This window comes from Eptatretus burgeri, chromosome 4, assembly GCF_056783735.1.
Source record: "Eptatretus burgeri isolate ZD-2024b chromosome 4, Ebu_testis_v1, whole genome shotgun sequence".
Classification (NCBI taxonomy): Eukaryota; Metazoa; Chordata; class Myxini; order Myxiniformes; family Myxinidae; genus Eptatretus; species Eptatretus burgeri.
Window position 1 is genome coordinate 88,222,787 of NC_140964.1, and position 17,500 is coordinate 88,240,286.

The window sequence follows — 17,500 nt, forward strand, 5'->3', positions numbered from 1 at the left end:
AATTCAACATTTGTTATCTTTGTGTGAAAATATCTGCTTATCAATATAATTTGTTTCACATTGAATATTATTTGTACTTTGACTCCCACATTATACAAAACTTTTGTGGAAGGTAAAGGTCATGGTAAATGAACAGCATAATCATTTTTGAACATGCATTGTTCAAGTATTATCATTTTGTTTTCATTGATGTGTTCCTTTGCTTTGCTGATAATTCCTTTAACACCTTGAGAATATTTTAATTTTTCTTCAGTGATAAAATTATTTTTTGGATATTTAATGTGGATGTTCCTCCGCAGTTCTTTATTCCTGCAATATGGTTACTTTTGTATACCATTCGAGAATTTTGCCTGCGTGCCTGGAATCTCACAACGTTCGCTCAGATGTGCCCTTTGTGAGCAGGCAGATGAAAGCATTACTGCAGTGCCATGTGCTCATTTGTAAAATGTATATATTTAAGAAAACTGCATGTCTGGCTCAAATGTTCAACCACGGAGGGGGAGGGGATGCTCTTGTACCAAAGAAGGAGGAATTGACAGCTTCCCACACATTCACAGTCGTAGATGGAATCTTGCAATTGAGTCACTCGAATTGCTGATTGCAAGCAGTATGGAAATGTTACTCCTGAAATGACGATGTTTAACGGGGAGCATTTTTGTTTCCCTATTTGATCATGTTTGCTGATTGCTGCCTGGTGGTCCTTGGTGAGTTATAATTGCAGTGATAACTTTTCTTTCTTTTTACTTACCGTGAATGTTTTCCTTTTGTGAATATGCAAGTCAGACCAATAACTTGCAGTTCACTTCTTCATGTCTATTTTGCTCAAGCCGTGCTGTGCCCAAATGGCAAAACTGCAGCGTCAAAGGGTTTGGGGAAATCTCAAGACTCCAATGCTCATCTCAAATTTCATAACATTTTGTGCAAGAACATCATGAAGTTCTATTCATAGTCTATACTGTTGTGAACTCCAGTACCTGCTCAAAGAGACAAAGTGTATGATTGTGTTAAACTGTGCTAATATCACATTTATCATGATGAGATGTAAGGTGAAGGAAATGTTCAAGCAAGATGATACATTCTCTTCTGCATGACATATCTGATCTGCAGTAGAAATGTCTCAAAATGATATATCCATGGGAAGTAATAGTGTTGACATATTCCATAAATGGAGTGCTTTTTTTCCACACATTTCCCCTCTCACTCCCCCAAACCTCACCTCTTGCAACCGAGGGTAAGCCCAAATGGAAGTTGATTGAAATGCATGGCTTGTCTCGATGCAAAGTGTCCCCTTTTATCTAATGTGTCTTGTGTTGTATTTGTTTATTTCTATTTATACCATGCTTTGGGCTCGTGTGTCAGGCGAAGACTCGATCATAAACGATCTGTACAGCTGTCCTCGTATGGAATCTGTCCACAGCCTCGCTCCAGGGCAGCGCGAATGAAAGTCTTTGTCCAAAAGGCTGGAAGCGCCCTGGCACTCTTGAAATACAGGCCGACTATGCCGATTATATATTCATAGAATCCTAAATAAAGGTTCTCCTCCATCCCTTTTGCTCCCTGGGATGATGTATGGTTGCCGCTTGTCATAAACGCCTGCACATACGTCCATGCTGGACGCTGGCCAATGTTATTACGGCCCATATCGATTTTTTTTTTTTTTTTAATATTTATTACGGAGGCCTGCAATGGCGCAATTGTATTTGCACCTGTGTATTTCAGATCAGCAGCACAACCAGGCCGCCAGTGTTGTTCCCTTTGGTTGGTGGCACACTATGTACGTAAAATTGTGCTTGGTGGCTTTTGCTGCCTCCGTGGCCGTGTGCTCTTCTATAGACCTCTTCCTCTGCTTTTTTAATTTTTTTTAATTTTTTTTGTTTTGGCCGCTCACACGTTTGGAAAATATTTGCTTTCATCACAATAGTTGTATGCACACTCTCTACTTTGATGTATGAGGAGGGCAGGTAAAATGTTCCACTGCTTATTAGAGTTGGCAATTCTGAGCCATGTTTAAATGGCAAAATCTCAGCCTCGGGGGCCTTGTGGAATTGTCACCGCATTGTGTTTGTTTCGCTGCTTGTATGGAACATATTCTTCATTGAGCAAAATAATGGCATCTTAAGGGGGCGGGACAACTATATACAGAGGCATAACTCTTGCTTGGTACATTTATGTCTCACTGTGGCGCTTGTGGGGCAATCGATGAGTTTATCGAATCTTTTTTGTTTGGTGATCCTGATAATCAGATTTGACTGTACACTTTGTAGATGCGTGGAAACCTATACTCTTTCGTTTCCTCGAGCAAGCAATGGGTTGGAGAGAACGTTGTAAATTCTGCAAATAAATACCATTTTCGGCATTAACGATCACAGGTTAATATCACAGCGAGATGTTCATTGCAGATTATCAGCAGGTGCATGATGTAACAGTTATCCTAGTACATTGAGCAACAGCCATAAAAAACCCACATGTAATTTGCGGTGATGCTGCTCTGTTATCAACGAATCAACATTTACTGATAAGCTCATTGCATTTCACAAAGTGAACTTTGAAAAAGTTATTTTCTTTGTTTCATGAAGCCAAATGAGGAAGTGCTACAGTTTGGGCTGGTGGGTGAGCGAAAACTTTGAGGTGGTACTTTAATTTTCCTGAATTTTTACAATTGATGCTTTGATTAAAAAATAAAGTTTTTGATGTAAAAATAATTAGATTTTTTTTTTTTGCAATACCACAATCAGCCGATATCAACACTAAAAAATACGCTTTTCACACAGTAATCAGTCTCGAGTTGTCTTGTGCCTTCCTCCTTCGCTCCCCCACCTCATACCTTCCTCTCATGACATTTATTTTGAGGCATAGCTTGCTATCGTCCTGTATTTGGACTTCTGTGGAGTTTTGACAAGTCAGAAAAGTACCAGCAGGGGAGTTCAGCATGAAGTCGGTTACCTGCAGAGAGAAAGTGTTGTTTTTATATGCTTATGGAGGGAGGATGGAATTGGAAAGGGTGGGTGGGGGTGAGGGAGGCAGGGGTAGGGGGTGGGAGTGAGCTCCATCTGACCATCTGCGCTCCCCAACCCAATCGATCTTGGCTAAGTTTTACTCAACGTTAATTTTTCTCGAGAGCCCCTCCCGCATAGAGAGCCTGCGGCTAAGACGCACATAAATCTCTCTGTGCTCCCCCATTTGGTGCCATTAAAACACCATTTACCCGGAGCTACCCCGGGGCAGACAAATAGGCCTTTGGAGATCATTTGCTCTCTCGTTACCGCCATTTACCACACTCTTCTTCGAGAATACCGGACGTGAGAACAACATGCTTTCTATTTATTTATTTATTTATTTATTTTTGTTGACTTTAACATGATCTCTGTCTAAGGTCATTGCTTGCTAATTGATGCCCTTCCTCAGAATATATTGGGCTTGTATCACTGTGCGGTTGTTAATTGCATGCATTTCATACGGCACGTACGTATAGCTTAAATTGGCACACACATACATTCATCCACATTTTGTGAATCCTTTTGACCTGCACATTTCTGTACGAATTTGTATTTGCAAAGTAATCAAAATGCATTTTATTACCAGTAGTCAAGTCCTTTTCATATCAGGATTTGTGTGTGAATGGCATGTGATTCATTGTCTGGCTATCTTTTCTCGAAGCAATATTTTGGGCTAAGTTAATGCGAGATGGCTCAATGGGAACACCACGCATTTCCAACATTTTCCCTCCAAATTCAAAAACGGTAAACTTATGTTGTCTGGTTGTGCAACATAAACCGTGTAGGAGTGACAGAATAATTGTTCCAAAGACCAGAAATCGTATGAACCGTGGAATGTGCTGCTCGCCTGTAAAAAGTTGTTGGAGATGATGGCAAAAAAAACAAAACAAAACGGTAAAGAACCGTAATCGCTTTCCCGCGAGAGGCGACTCCCCCGGCTTGATGGAGTAGCTGCCGTACAAGTTTGGCTGATTTAAACGGCCGCCCATGGACGCTGCCCGGGTGCAGACAGGAGGCGCGGCCGTGCTGGAGCGTGCAGTCATTTGTCTGGCAAATCTCCATGCATTTGCATACGTACTTTATCGTGCACGCCCTCTCAAGTGTGTCTGCACCCCAGGGTCTGCAATGCATTACAACATCCCAAACTCCCTACAAAAGCATCACCAGCACCTTCCCAAACACCTCGACAACACTATGGGCATGTTTCTTCATTTCTTCCATCTTATCCTACTCTGAGCACTCGGAATAATATGGCTACCTTCAGTTTCATATTGGTTATATTGCAACATTTAAATAATGGATGCTTGAAATGAAGATTAATTTGTCCTCGCAAAGCATGTTTTGTTGAGGATTGCATGTCGAGTGAAGATCATTCTAATTATCATGGCAAGTCTCAAACCTGCAGGCTGCATGTTTACCAACATGCGATGAGCACAGAGGGCAATTGAAAGATCGAGGCCTCCATTGCTGGCGAATATCACGCGTTCATGTGACTGACATCAAGGATCTCATGTGACCAAGGCTAAATGTTCCATGAAAATGTCTCAGTGTGGGGCCATTGCTGAATTTATCTTTCAGTACTGCCTTTGCTACCCAAATTGCTGGATAAAGAGAAAGGAGATCCAGGAGAAGGACAATGTGGAGATAAAATGGGCCAAACAGGACCACAGTCTGGGATTTTGGAAGCTGCATACTCATCCACCATTCAAATATGGTTACTATTCAATGAGACACCGGCTGATGGTTTGGATGCCATTACATTTGATGGATTTTATCAAGTAATAGTTGATAAGAGCATCTTTATCACTGTGGAAAATGAGGTGTGTCTGATCTTTTGTCAGAGAAAATAAACCTCCCCCTTTTTCGTTGCACTGAGGAAGGGCTAACACTCAAAACATCATGCACTTCATTTCCCACAGTGATGAACATCTTATGATAAACGTTTGGTTGATAAAATTCAGCATTTCATTTGTTTACCAAAGCAGACACAAGTGAACACATTTGATGTTTTGGTGGTTTGATATAAAAGTTTGACTAATGATGTCTTTGGTTATTGAGTTGTGGGTCTGATCAGCAAAGTATGCGATGGGACTTCAGTCGGCTGTTCAGACCATCCCATCTTGTAGCAGCTTTAACAAATCCCAGCTCGCTCTCGCCAACACACTTGTCAAGTGTGGAGAGATTGCCAAATACTCCTCTGAATGAGTTGAGAGAGCCTTAAAGTTTGATTTCTGATTTTTTTTGGATCTTTTAATTTTTTTTTAATGGTTAACACCCCTTTGGGAATGGAATTGATGCATAGATACTTCTTTTTGTAGCCAGAGTCAAGGCTCGTGGAAGAACTAAAACACTGAACTCAACAGAACAAAATTAACAGTGGAGAGAGAGGGGAGGGGGGGGGACAACAACAATAGAGGGAGATTTGGACACACAATGGGTGTGGGTGGAATGAGGGGGTACCCGTTGGGTTCCCGTTGAGACAGCGGTTGATGAAAAAATCATTTCAAGAAAAAAAAGATAGCTCCAGCCAACTATACTGCTGAGGTTGTTTGCATTGATCAAATACTCCCGAAGAGTACTTGACTGAATCAGGAATTGATTTTTTAATAATTTAATTTTTTTCATTGTCTGATTTGAACGAAACTTGATTATGATATTGCACACCGCAGGAGAATGGTGAGTAAGGTGGCCCTAAAATTTTTGCGCTATCGTGTACCATTTTGGCTGTATTTCGGGAACATACAAGATGAGAGTTTTAGTAATATATAGATTGATTTCGATCTGGGATGATCTGAAATGGCGATGAACAGCAGTCTTTGAAGATTTGGAGGGAAGAATGAGATTGAAGAGAATGTGGAAGTTGGTTTCACAGCCAGGAAAAAGGAGGAACATATGAGTGGAGATGAGCATTGATCCTGGATTTTGGGAGGTACACCAAAAGAGGGTTGATGATGGATCGCATGCACTCTGCAGATTCCTGGGATGGGGATGGGGGACAAAACACAGAAATAGCAGAGGATTGCTGACCAGAAAGGAGGTGGTAGAAGACAGAAAGAGCATTCGAATTACGGCGCAAAGTTGGCTCTCTTTTCTAGAGATATTACTTCTATTTCTGCTCCTGAGAACTTGCTGCTTGAGATCCCTCCACCATTAGCAACATCACAAAATAATAGACAAGCCACTACATCGCATGATTATTGCGTGGTCGTTGGCAACTCAAGGGTGGGCCGTTTGATGTTTGTTTATTCCCCTTCACAGCCAAACTCGAGAACTCCTTGCCTTCTTATGTCTTTCCAAACACCTATGACCTTCCCTTTTAAAAAAGCAGATTTTTTTTTTTACTTCCTCAAAAACTCTGAAACAATTCTTTCTTCACTTTTTTTTTTCTGATGTAGTTCTTTTATTTAAGGCCTGACCTCGATGAGGACTATGTCGTCCGTGACTGGAGTCTTCAACATTAAAAAAAAAAAATTTGACTGCTAGTTCACGCTCAATGGACAGGATGTCTCGCCGACTGAACGTAGAGTGGCTCATTGTGAATCTGAGGTAGGTCAAAATCAGTTTATTTGGAGAAGCTCCTCTCACTTGCTGCAACGCTCACACACATGGAGAGAAATATCTTCAGTACGATGAGAAGGTTCGGGAAAGAGTCTTCAAATCCCCACTTCACAACATATTTATTGATTTCATTTGCCTTCCAGTCCATTGTTTCCTTCCCAGTAGTTTCTTCATGGATTTTTATGCGTCGACGAATCTTCCTCCGTAGCTTGCCGGCGAGGGTATTGTCACACGTCTCTGAGATGGTGGATTTTGATGGCAATGTTGCTGTCATTGGATGGGTCCATCTCTGAGAAACCCGAACTTAATGGTCATGTCGCTAATCAGATGGGTGTGTAGGGTCGTTGTCGTTGTCTAGTCGATCTAAGATTTCATACTGCTCCCATTTGATCTTGTCTTGTAATGGGAGACCTGTGTCCATGGTGTCTTCCCCTGGCATTCTCTTCTTCCTGCTCATCCATTGCTCAGTGGAGATTCCCATTCATTCACAAAAATTGGTGGCCTTTATTTTCACCTCCTCCATGATGCGATCCTGCTCATTTTGTAAAAATAAAACAAAGACCCCCAACTTGGCAGCAGAGGCATCTAGCCCAAGCTCAGCCATTTGGATAATGTTTTGCGGGTCACTAATCTTAGTTGACACTGGCTTCCAAAAGAGTAGGTATATGGTCAAAATGTAAAAATAAAATGTTTTGGGGAATATGCTTCACGATAAAGGTATTTTTTCACTTTCTTCACTCATTATTGAATGCCTGTTCGTTACCGCTACAAATCGTTGGATCCATTGCAATGCTTATAAACTCCTGCAGATGCCAGCTTTCGTAGCTTTATTTCATTTCCGCACATTCCATAACCTGGAAAATCTCTAAAACTAAGTTGAATTACAAAATGTAAGTTCCAGGATTTAACTTGGCAGCAGTTCCTACTGCTAACAAAAAAAGTTCATTTGTCTAAGTCGGACATATTTGACATTTCAGGCGTCTCTGGGAGGTGTGTGTGTTTAATATGAAGGTTCAGCAATCGCTCAACGCTTGCCAAGCCAGTCGTTCCTTATCAACCGTTTCATTGGAGTGCTTGCTTGAGTGCTTAAGCCACTTAGCGAGTGCTCTCCAAGCTGCTGGGTTGTTCGTTTTGGTAAAAGTATGTGTGCTTTCAATCTAACATGTCAATTGGACGTACGTTTCCACCTTTGCTGCCATGCGGTGGGTGTCTTGGGCAGGAGGTAGCTCATCTACTGAAAATGTGAAATTTCATTTTTATAGGGCACTACTTTGTTTAACCTTTTTGTGCGATCTCTTTTGTAATCCACCTCTCACTTCAACATCGATACATATTAACAAAATAATAAGGTCCATCCGACCAGGTGTTTGCCATGTTTGTTCTACGTGTGAAGGCATAGAGTATACATCGTCATTTTGTGTTCTGTGGCTTGATACATTTTTGAAATCAATTTCGCTAATTATCCACTTCAAAGAATGCTGTTTCAAGGTAAATCTTTGTGTTTGTCATTTTTCTTTACTTGATGTGTGTGTGTGTGTGTGTACATTTGCACATGTGTGTATGTATTTCAACTTTTTTCCACAATGGCATTTGGCACCGGTGTGTGTGTGTGTGTGTGTGTGTGTGTGTGTGTGTGTGTGTGTGTGTGTGTGTGTGTGTGTGTGAGTGTGTGTGAGTGTGTGTGTGTGTGTGTGTGTGTGTGTGTGTGTGTGTGTGTGTGTGAGTGTGTGTGTGTGTGTGTGTGTGTTGGTTATTGTTCGTTGGTTGTTATCTCCATATGTGGGTTCCAGAAAGTGGAATGGATCCCTCTCAGGTCTCAAAGTATCCACCTCCTCATGATTGTGTGTTTGTGAGACATCGGGCCGTCGCCTGCAAATTCACGTCGAGTGAACGGCAGGCCAGGCTCAAAGATCGTTTTATTGCTGGATTGCACGACGCGGAAATGGTTTCGGCAATACTACGGCTGAAGTACGAGGACATTACGTTCAACTCAGCAGTCGTGACGGCATCTGCCGTCGAACGGACGCTGAGGGATGTCCAAGCGATTGCCGGCCAGAAACTCACAGGTGGTCCGGAGGTCCATGTGGCGTGGGACAACTCCGATGACCCGGGGCTAGACCTGCAACCTGTGCGAGACTACCCCGACAACCCGGAGCAAGACCTGCAAGCTATACGAGATTTTGTACAGGACCTGCGCTTTTACGTCCCGGAGAAAGACCTGCAACCTGCACGAGGCAGCCCCGACAACGCGGAGCAAGACCTGCAGCCTATACGGGGTTTTGTGCATGACGTACGCTTTTACGTCCCGGAGCGAGACCTGCAACCTGCACGGGGATACCCAGTCGACCTGGAGCAGGACATGCAGCCGATGATGAGCCTGTTTTCAATTGGTCCGATGGTAACAAGACCAATGACAGTGGAGATCGAGGTGAACAAGACACCGATCGTTTTTCAAATTGATACTGGGGCCGCGGTGTCGATCATGGGCGAATAGACCGCTCGTAGACTCCACGGTCTTCACCTTATCAGGTCTACCCTCACGCTGTGCACGTACACTGGCGGAGCGATTGCGCCACTTGATATGACAGATGTATTGGTGACCTACCAAGGTCAAAGCGCCGTGCTCTCGCTGTTTGTGGTGCGAGGGGAGGGGTCGGCACTCCTGCGCCGAGACTGGCTGACTAGCCTCAGGCTAGACTGGACGGCGCCAGCCATTCACCTTGGGCGACCCGTGCCGAGCCAATTAGAGAGTCGGTTGGGGGAGGTGCCTCTTTTGGAGCCCGTACCTCCATTTATGCCCGTGCCTCCTTCGGGGCCCGTACCTCCGTTTGAGTCCGTGCCTCCCTCGAGACCCGAGGGTGAGGTCCCTGTGGCAGGGGCCATGGTGATACGACATTGATGTCTGTTCCTTGCTTCCTGCAACTACGATATACAGTTCCGGAGCAACGGGGAGCGTGCCAGCTGCGACAGGCTCTCGCGCTTGCCTGCGCGGAGGGTCCACCTTCGTCTGGATCAACCAACCGCGTTGATGTGTGGGCACTGAGTCAAATCCGGGGCGAGCCGGTCACGTCCGAGAAGGTCGCAGTGCGTGCCCATCGACGGTGTCCTCTTCGACGTTCAGACGAGGACCTGCATGCAAGTCTCCTCGGCATCGTTAAAACCAAGAGGCTTGCTCGCGGCCTGTTTCATTATTTTATGATCGTTTCATGTTTCATTATCGTGGCCTCGCTACGGCCTATCACCACGGAGCAAATGGTTAAGCATTGCACCACGTGTCAGGAAGCAAATGCCGATAGTCCACGTTTGAGCGAAATGTGTTTGATTGTGTTCGATGCGTTCTTTGAATGGCCGGAGTGTGGGATGTTGCAGAGTGCATCGAGAATCGCTGTAGAGCGACTACGGACGATCGTTGCTAATAAAGGGGTCTTCCAGATTCTGATCTTCGATGACAGTCCGCAGTTCGCCACGGACTCATGTGTTGAGATGTTGTATCATCCAGCCCATGTTAAACTGTTGTAGCGTACTGCTGCTAACGACCGGGCAGGTTCATTTGTTAAACATTTGAAACGCATTGTGCGTGGAGAGGAGTTTGCATCTGTGCAGACGATGTTTCTGCTGCTGTATGACATTGCTATGCGTCCAGCCAACGCTGATCGTCTGTGTGGACGTGCATTGAAGTCTCGACTGGATTTGCTACGACCTGCGGGGTCGGTGGCAGAGGCGGTGTTGCGCCCGACGCTGGTGCGCGATTTTGGTGTGGGACAGCTGGTAATGGAGCCGGCTTATTGCCTGGTTCAGGTTAATGATGGAGGGGTGTGGGCGCGGCACGTGAAGCAAAGGCGCTGTTCAGCGTCGCCCCCCTCGTGCCGAACGACATCGGGCCCCCACCTCTGCTCTCGCAGGGGCCTGACGTTATCTCGCCAAGGCCGAGCGTGCCGAGCGACATAGAGCCCCCACCGCTGCTCTCGCCAAACCCGGCACCCACAGGTCTGGCAGATTCGGAGTGTTTACCTGATTCAGTCCTGTCCGGGGGAGACGAGCAAACTTGTCGGCCGGGGGCGTTTGATGGTGCAGGGGGAGGTTCGCCTGTGGTGTCACCTCGACCTCGCCAGAAGGCGTGTAAGCATGGGCCGTCTGGGGGCGCTATCTGCCCGGGGCGGATCAAGAGACGTGCTTTTGGATGATTAGTGTCCTTCTTTTTCACCAGTTGCTTTTTGTGTCATGGTGCCAATGCTTTTGCTAAGTGCCATTTTGTCACGAGTTGCTTTTTGTGTCATAGTGCCAATGATTTTTGGTTTGTGTCATGTTGTCATTTTATAATTATCATTGTCATTTTATAATCATACTTTTTGGAGGGAGGAGTGTGATGTATTGGCATAGGGCGCTGGGGGCGTGGAGGAGTTGCGATAATAGTCACGTGTCTGCAATGCATATACAGTGGGGAGAACAAGTATTTGATACACTGCCGCTTTTGCAGGTTTTCCCACTTACAAAGTACGTAGAGGTCTGTAATTTTTATCAGAGGTACACTTCAACTGTGAAAGACGGAATCTAAAACAAAAATCCTGAAAATCACATTGTATGATTTTTAAACAATTAATTTGCATTTTATTGCATGAAATAAGTATTTGATCACCCACCAACCAGTAAGAATTCCGGCTCTCACAGACCTGTTAGTTTTGTCTTTAAGAAGCCCTCCCATTCTCCACTCATTACCTGTATTCACTGCACCTATTTGAACTCGTTATCTGCATAAAAGACAGCTGTCCACACTCAATCAATCAGACTCCAACCTCTCCACAATGGGCAAGACCAGAGAGCTGTCTAAGGACATCAGGGACAAAATTGTAGACTTGCACAAGGCTGGGATGGGCTGCAGGACAATAGGCAAGCAGCTTGGTGAGAAGGCAACAACTGTTGGCGCAATTATTAGAAAATGGAAGAAGTTCAAGATAACAGTCAATCTCCCTTGGTCTGGGGCTCCATGCAAGATCTCACCTCATGGAGCCCTCAATGATCATGAGAAAGGTGAGGGATCAGCCCAGAACTACACGGCAGGACCTGGTCAATGACCTGAAGAGAGCTGGGACCACAGTATCAAAGAAAACCATAAGTAACACACTACGCCGTCATGGATTAAAATCCTGCAGCGCACGCAAGGTCCCTCTGCTCAAGCCAGCTCATGTCCAGGTCCATCTGAAGTTTGCCAATGACCATCTGGATGATCCAGAGGAGGAATGGGAGAAGGTCATGTGGTCTGATGAGACCAAAATAGAGCTTTTTGGTTTAAACTCCACTTGCCGTGTTTGGAGAAAGAAGAAGGATGAGTACAACCGCAAGAACACCATCCCAACCGTGAAGCATGGAGGTGGAAACATCATTCTTTGGGGATGCTTTTCTGCAAAGGGGACAGGACGACTGCACCGTATTGAGGGGAGGATCGATGGGACCATGTATCGCGAGATCTTGGCCAACAACCTCCTTCCCTCAACAAGAGCATTGAAGATGGGGCGTGGCTGGGTCTTCCAGCATGACAACGACCCGAAACACACAGCCAGCGCAACTACGGAGTGGCTCTGTAAGAAGCATCTCAAGGTCCTGGAGTGGCCTAGCCAGTCTCCAGACCTGAACCCATTCGAAAATCTTTGGAGGGAGCTGAAAGTCTGTGTTGCCCAGCGAAAGCCCTGAAACCTGAAGGATCTGGAGAAGATCTGTATGGAGGAGTGGGCCAAAATCCCTGCTGCAGTCTGTGCAAACCTGGTTAAGAACTACAGGAAAGGTCTGATCTCTGTAATTGCAAACGAAGGTTTCTGTACCAATTATTAAGTTCTGTTTTTCTGATGTATCAAATACTTATTTCATGCAATAAAATGCAAATTAATTATTTAAAAATCATACAATGTGATTTTCAGGATTTTTGTTTTAGATTCCGAATTTCACAGTTGAAGTGTACCTATGATAAAAATTACAGACCTCTACGTGCTTTGTAAGTGGGAAAACCTGCAAAATCGGCAGTGTATCAAATACTTGTTCTCCCCACTGTATCTGTTCGTGCCCGCTGGAGGCTCTGTGTGGTGTGCATCTGAGTACGCAATAAACACAGTTACGACGACACTCTCGACTCTCCGTATCTCACTGCACCTCGGACACTACAGATGGGAGATCCTGATGACGGTTGGTGGGAGATCCAGATGACGGTTGGTGACATGACAGCTCTTGACAGCTCCTGATGGTTGGGGACAGCAGCAATGGTGGTTGGTGACAGTTGGACTGTTTTTGCTGGTTCTGCTCGGTACCTTGCTCTTGGCGTACCTGGTTCTAGGCATACCTGGTTCTGCTTGGCATACCTGGTTCTTCGGTTCCTGGTTCGTGGCATACCTGGTTCTTTGTGTACCTGGTTCTTGGTATACCTGGCTCTTGGCATATGTGGTTCTTGGCGTTCCTGGTTCCTGGGGGTGACGTCGATTTGTGTTTGAGCCTGTTTGTGGGTGGGTGCACTGCGAGGCAGGGCACTGGCAGTGGAAACGAGCTGTGCTCTGGAGAGCTCATTTGGAGAGGTACAACAAGGCACACTCACACATTTTGGGTTATTTTAGTCGATGCATGACTACTTCTGCCTTGGTAAGCCGAGACTGGATTTCTTCTCTCCCTGAATGATCTGATGGGTACCCATGTCTCGTGTGTAATTGTTAAGTTGGGCATAATGATAAGCATCTGCTCTTTATCCATTTTTCTATAAATGCTTGTTGAATTCTTTATTTGTTTGAGATTATTTTGTTGATTGAACATTTGATTTGAATTTATCCATTTCATTGACAAGGAAATAAAAAGTCCTTCAGTTTATTTATTTTTCTTCAGAATACATTCCTTGATGTTTCAAACTGTCCGTCATTGTCATTTCCTTCCATTGATCCAGCATTATCCGAACCTAGATAGACTGGGAGATAAGCCTGGTGTTGGCGCAGTGGTTAGGGCAGCGGCTTGGGATCCAAAAGGTCCTGAGTTCAAGCCCCGTTGGGCCACTGAATTAATACACCAGGGGGTTGACTCAGCCTGTCATCCTTCCGAGGTCGGCGAAATGAGTACCAGTGTACTGGGCCGGTGTATACCCCAGTTAAAATAGGTGTACCATATCCCTGCATTGTAAGAAGCGACCAGGGTTGCGTCAGGAAGGGCATCCGGCGTAAAACATGTGCCAAATCACTATGCGGATCATATGGATGATCCGCTGTGGCGACCCCGAACGGGAGCAGCCGAAAGAAGAAGAAAAGATAGACTGGGAGATAATTCCCAAACTAATTAATGTCATAGTCCACGTGCACCAGCGGTAAACGCTCAGCCGCATTACTTAAGATCTAATCACGATAAGATTGGTGCATCGCCGAGGGCATATTCCCGGTCAGGAGGCCACGTGACCTCGAGTTAAACGGCAAATTAGATGGTGGACACTGGAACTCGTGGTTAACTGATTGGCGTTTGTGGTTGTTAAGCAACCCACTGCACCACAAAGTTAATTGTGAGCAGTGGCCCCAGGTCCGGTTCCTCCGAGGAGCAACGAGGATTAACCCCCTCATAATACACTCGGAACCTGTGGCCGTAACAATAAATGTAAAAATATTGTTGGGGACCTGGGGTCAAGGGAGTATGAGAGTGGGGGTATTCCTGGTTCTCCCTGGACTCACCGGGAATTGAGGCAGTCACACGAATAAGTCAATGTCGTGGTGCGTTGCTAATCGACCACGAACGCCAACAATTTAACCACGTGACTCAATGTCTTCCGTCTGACTACTGTTTAACTGGGAACACGCAGTCGCCTTATCGGGGAATTGCGCCCACGGCGTTGTGCTTCTCTTATCTTTATTGGATCTAGATTAAGGCAGCTGAGCTTACTGCAAACACAACGCTGGATTTACTGTATGTGAGAGCCAATTAGTAAGGGAATTATCTCCCGGCTCATCTACATTCGGACATTGCTGGACCAATGGAAGAAAGGACAACCACAGGCAGATTGGAAATATAATTAAACAAGAATAATTTATGTGTAAGAAGCAATGTGGGGTACGGGAAAGAGGGAAGCAAAGTCAAGGGCTTTAATGGAGTCGACGGGCAACAGGGGCAGGAAAAGGGGAAATGCAACAAAAAGCAATCAAGGTGTGCATTTACAAAAAGGAAAGAAAATGCCCAAGTTGTAGACTTAGCTTCACCTATTCCTTACCTTTCAGACAACTTAACAGGGTACCAATGAGACCGCACACACGGGGAGACAATTAGGAGGGGGCAGGATGTCCTTAGCCTACCGGTATGTACATAACCGTCACCTTCCCCAGCTTGGTACTGCTCTCCCTGCCGCTCTCCAGAATGGCAACGACACTGCACTCCACAACTGAGGGTCCACGAGCTCTGTCCGGAGCAACCAGCCGACAGCCACAAGCACTGCAGATCTCCACCAGCGAACCAAAGCATCCGGGACCAGGGAAAAAAAGTCAGGTGTGTGTGTGTGTGTGTGTGTGTGTGTGTGTGCAGAGACAGAAAGGGAGAACCAGCACGTCGGGCGCTGCTTTTTAGTCCCTGGGGCAGGCGGAGCCAGAGCTGCACGTCATATCTTCTGAGGTGGCCTGGGCCCAGCTATTGGGCCATGTCAGATCTTACGAGCTGTCCCCATACCAGCCATTGGGGGATTCCCCCACAGCCCCGCCCATTCTGCTGCCCACCCGGACATGCACTCGGTTGCTTTTTTCGGCTGTTGCCAGGAGCGGAGCTTCTCACTTAACATGGGGGAAATCCCTTCCACCCCCTTGCACCTGGGACGAACCCCACATGTCCAAAAAATGTCCTTGGCACAAAGCTAGGGAATGGGGAAATTATTGCAGGGAGGCTGTGTCGTGTCCTGGTCCATTTACCGGTCGTGTTCAGGTGGAGGGGAATGAATGGGGAATAGGTAAATAAAATACAGTGCAGGGGTTGGTGGCAATAAATTACATTACAGGGTAGATGTCCATACAGGCAAATAGGCAAACTAGGACTTTGTGGGGCTTTAAACAATAAAGGGAATTTGGCGTGCACTTCTAAAGCAATGGCTTTGGTGAAATTTCTGGAACGCTGGTGTTGTTCGCATACTCTGAGCAGCCATGGCAGTAAAACAATGCATGCCCAACATCATGACTACAGTCACGGCACACGACATTAAGCACTGATGGTGCTATTATCCCAACGGTTGAGAGGGGTGCGAGCTATCCAACCCAACGCATTTGGGCCCTGCCATATACTCTTGTATTTACTGAGACATTTATTGTTACCCTCGCTGAAGGAGAGGGCATTACATTTGCGTCTGTTTGTTTGTTGGTCTGCACAGAACTTTAGTGTTTTTCTCTGCCACCGCTTGTCGGATTGACACAAAATTTTCCCCATAGGAGTGACTGACTCCTCATGTAGAATGCTTTAATGATAATTGTAACATCATATGTCATGTGGTGTGGTAGCCAGATTGGAAAAAAAATGAAAAACTTTGGACCTCTGTATCTCCGAAACCACACCACGGACAAATTTGAAACTTGGCACATGGCAAGTACTCCAGATAGGGAAGGTGTAATTTGTTTACGATGTCATGGTTGCCTTCATTATGACATCATAATTGCATATGTAGAACGCTACATCCGATCGGTGTGAAAAGTTTTGTGTGTCATCTCGGGATAAATCGTTCCACAGAATAAAAATTGATATCATCGGTCACGTGGTTTGGCAGCCGTATTGTTTTTGTTTTTTGACGATCTTCAAAAATCATTTTGCCTGAAATGGCTGAACAGATCGAGGCAAAACATGACAGGTATGACTGCCTATCCATGAGGAACAAAACGTTCACACCTATGATGTCATAGGTCACATGATTTGGCAGCCATATTGGATTTACCCGAAAACCTTAAAAAATCTTCTCCAGAATGCCTGTAGAGATCGAGGGGAAACTTCATACACACCTTCTCCAAGCTTTGGGTATTCCAGGGTGGTCACGAATAATTGAGAGGTCACATGGTCTGGCAGCCATATTGGATTGAGCAAAAATCTTTGTCTTGAAAATTCTTTGACTTGCACTGCTTCATCGATTGACATGAAACTTCACAAATATGAACTTGTGGTGATGGGGAATACTGGTTTTAAATTTCAACCTGATCAGATGCATGCATGGTCTGGCAGCAGAATTTTTTTTTTTTGATTTGGGTTTTTTAATTAATTTATTTTTATTTTTGAATATGGCTCACTTGGCTATGCCGAGATGGGTTTGAGGGTAGAGGAGTAGCAGGTGAAACCCAAATTCTTTCCAGGTTCCTCCTGATGACTTCATCTTTGCATTTTGCTTGTTCGGGTTCCTTCTGATTACTCCAATGCAGGACTGCACCTATTTGGTCTTACATCTGATTTGAATTAAATTCATTTTAATACCATTCTGAATTCAGTTTAATACCAATAAACGTCATGGATCAGGGTCAAGTGTCTTATCCAAGTGGGATTGCATCAAAGCGGGAAGTCTTTGAACCCAGTCATCACTGCCAAAAGTTGTAAAGTGGCAGTTGTAGTTGTGTCTATTATTAGCCCTGCTGGACTTAGTCTGAAACTGGGGCCTTTGGATTTTCTCTCGATTTTCATGTCCATGCGTGCGTGTGCATCCGCAACAATATCTCGGACATGCATGGACCGATTTTATTTGTACTTCGCACATAGACAACACATGATTGTATACATATGCACATCCTTTTTTCCCCGAGATCAGATCCAAAATGGCCGACTGGCTGCCATTTTAGTTGAAAAAAAAACACAAAAAACCCAGTGTTGAACACGTCCTCGATCATTTCTCGGACATGCATTTACCGATCTTGTTCAAATTTGGCACAGATAATGAATGATGGCCGACAGACGCACGTCATGTTTTTTTTGAGATCAGATCCAAGATGGGC

At 45.1% G+C, this 17,500-nt stretch overlaps 1 protein-coding gene across 6 annotated transcripts in view; it reads left to right on the forward strand.

Annotated features, from left to right (window-relative positions):
• The window catches only part of RBM19 (RNA binding motif protein 19), a 208,147-nt gene that overhangs the window by 178,982 nt on the left and 11,665 nt on the right, over positions 1–17,500 (forward strand). For 5 of the 6 annotated variants that reach the window (XR_015057631.1, XR_015057632.1, XR_015057633.1 and 2 more), the window contains one exon: positions 1–2,702. This exon is cut by the window's left edge and continues 151 nt beyond it. The exons of the other annotated variant lie outside the window; for it this stretch is intronic. The gene's annotated coding sequence lies outside the window, so the exon portion shown is untranslated. Of the gene's footprint in view, positions 2,703–17,500 lie in introns of those variants that run through there. 6 annotated transcript variants of the gene reach the window in all.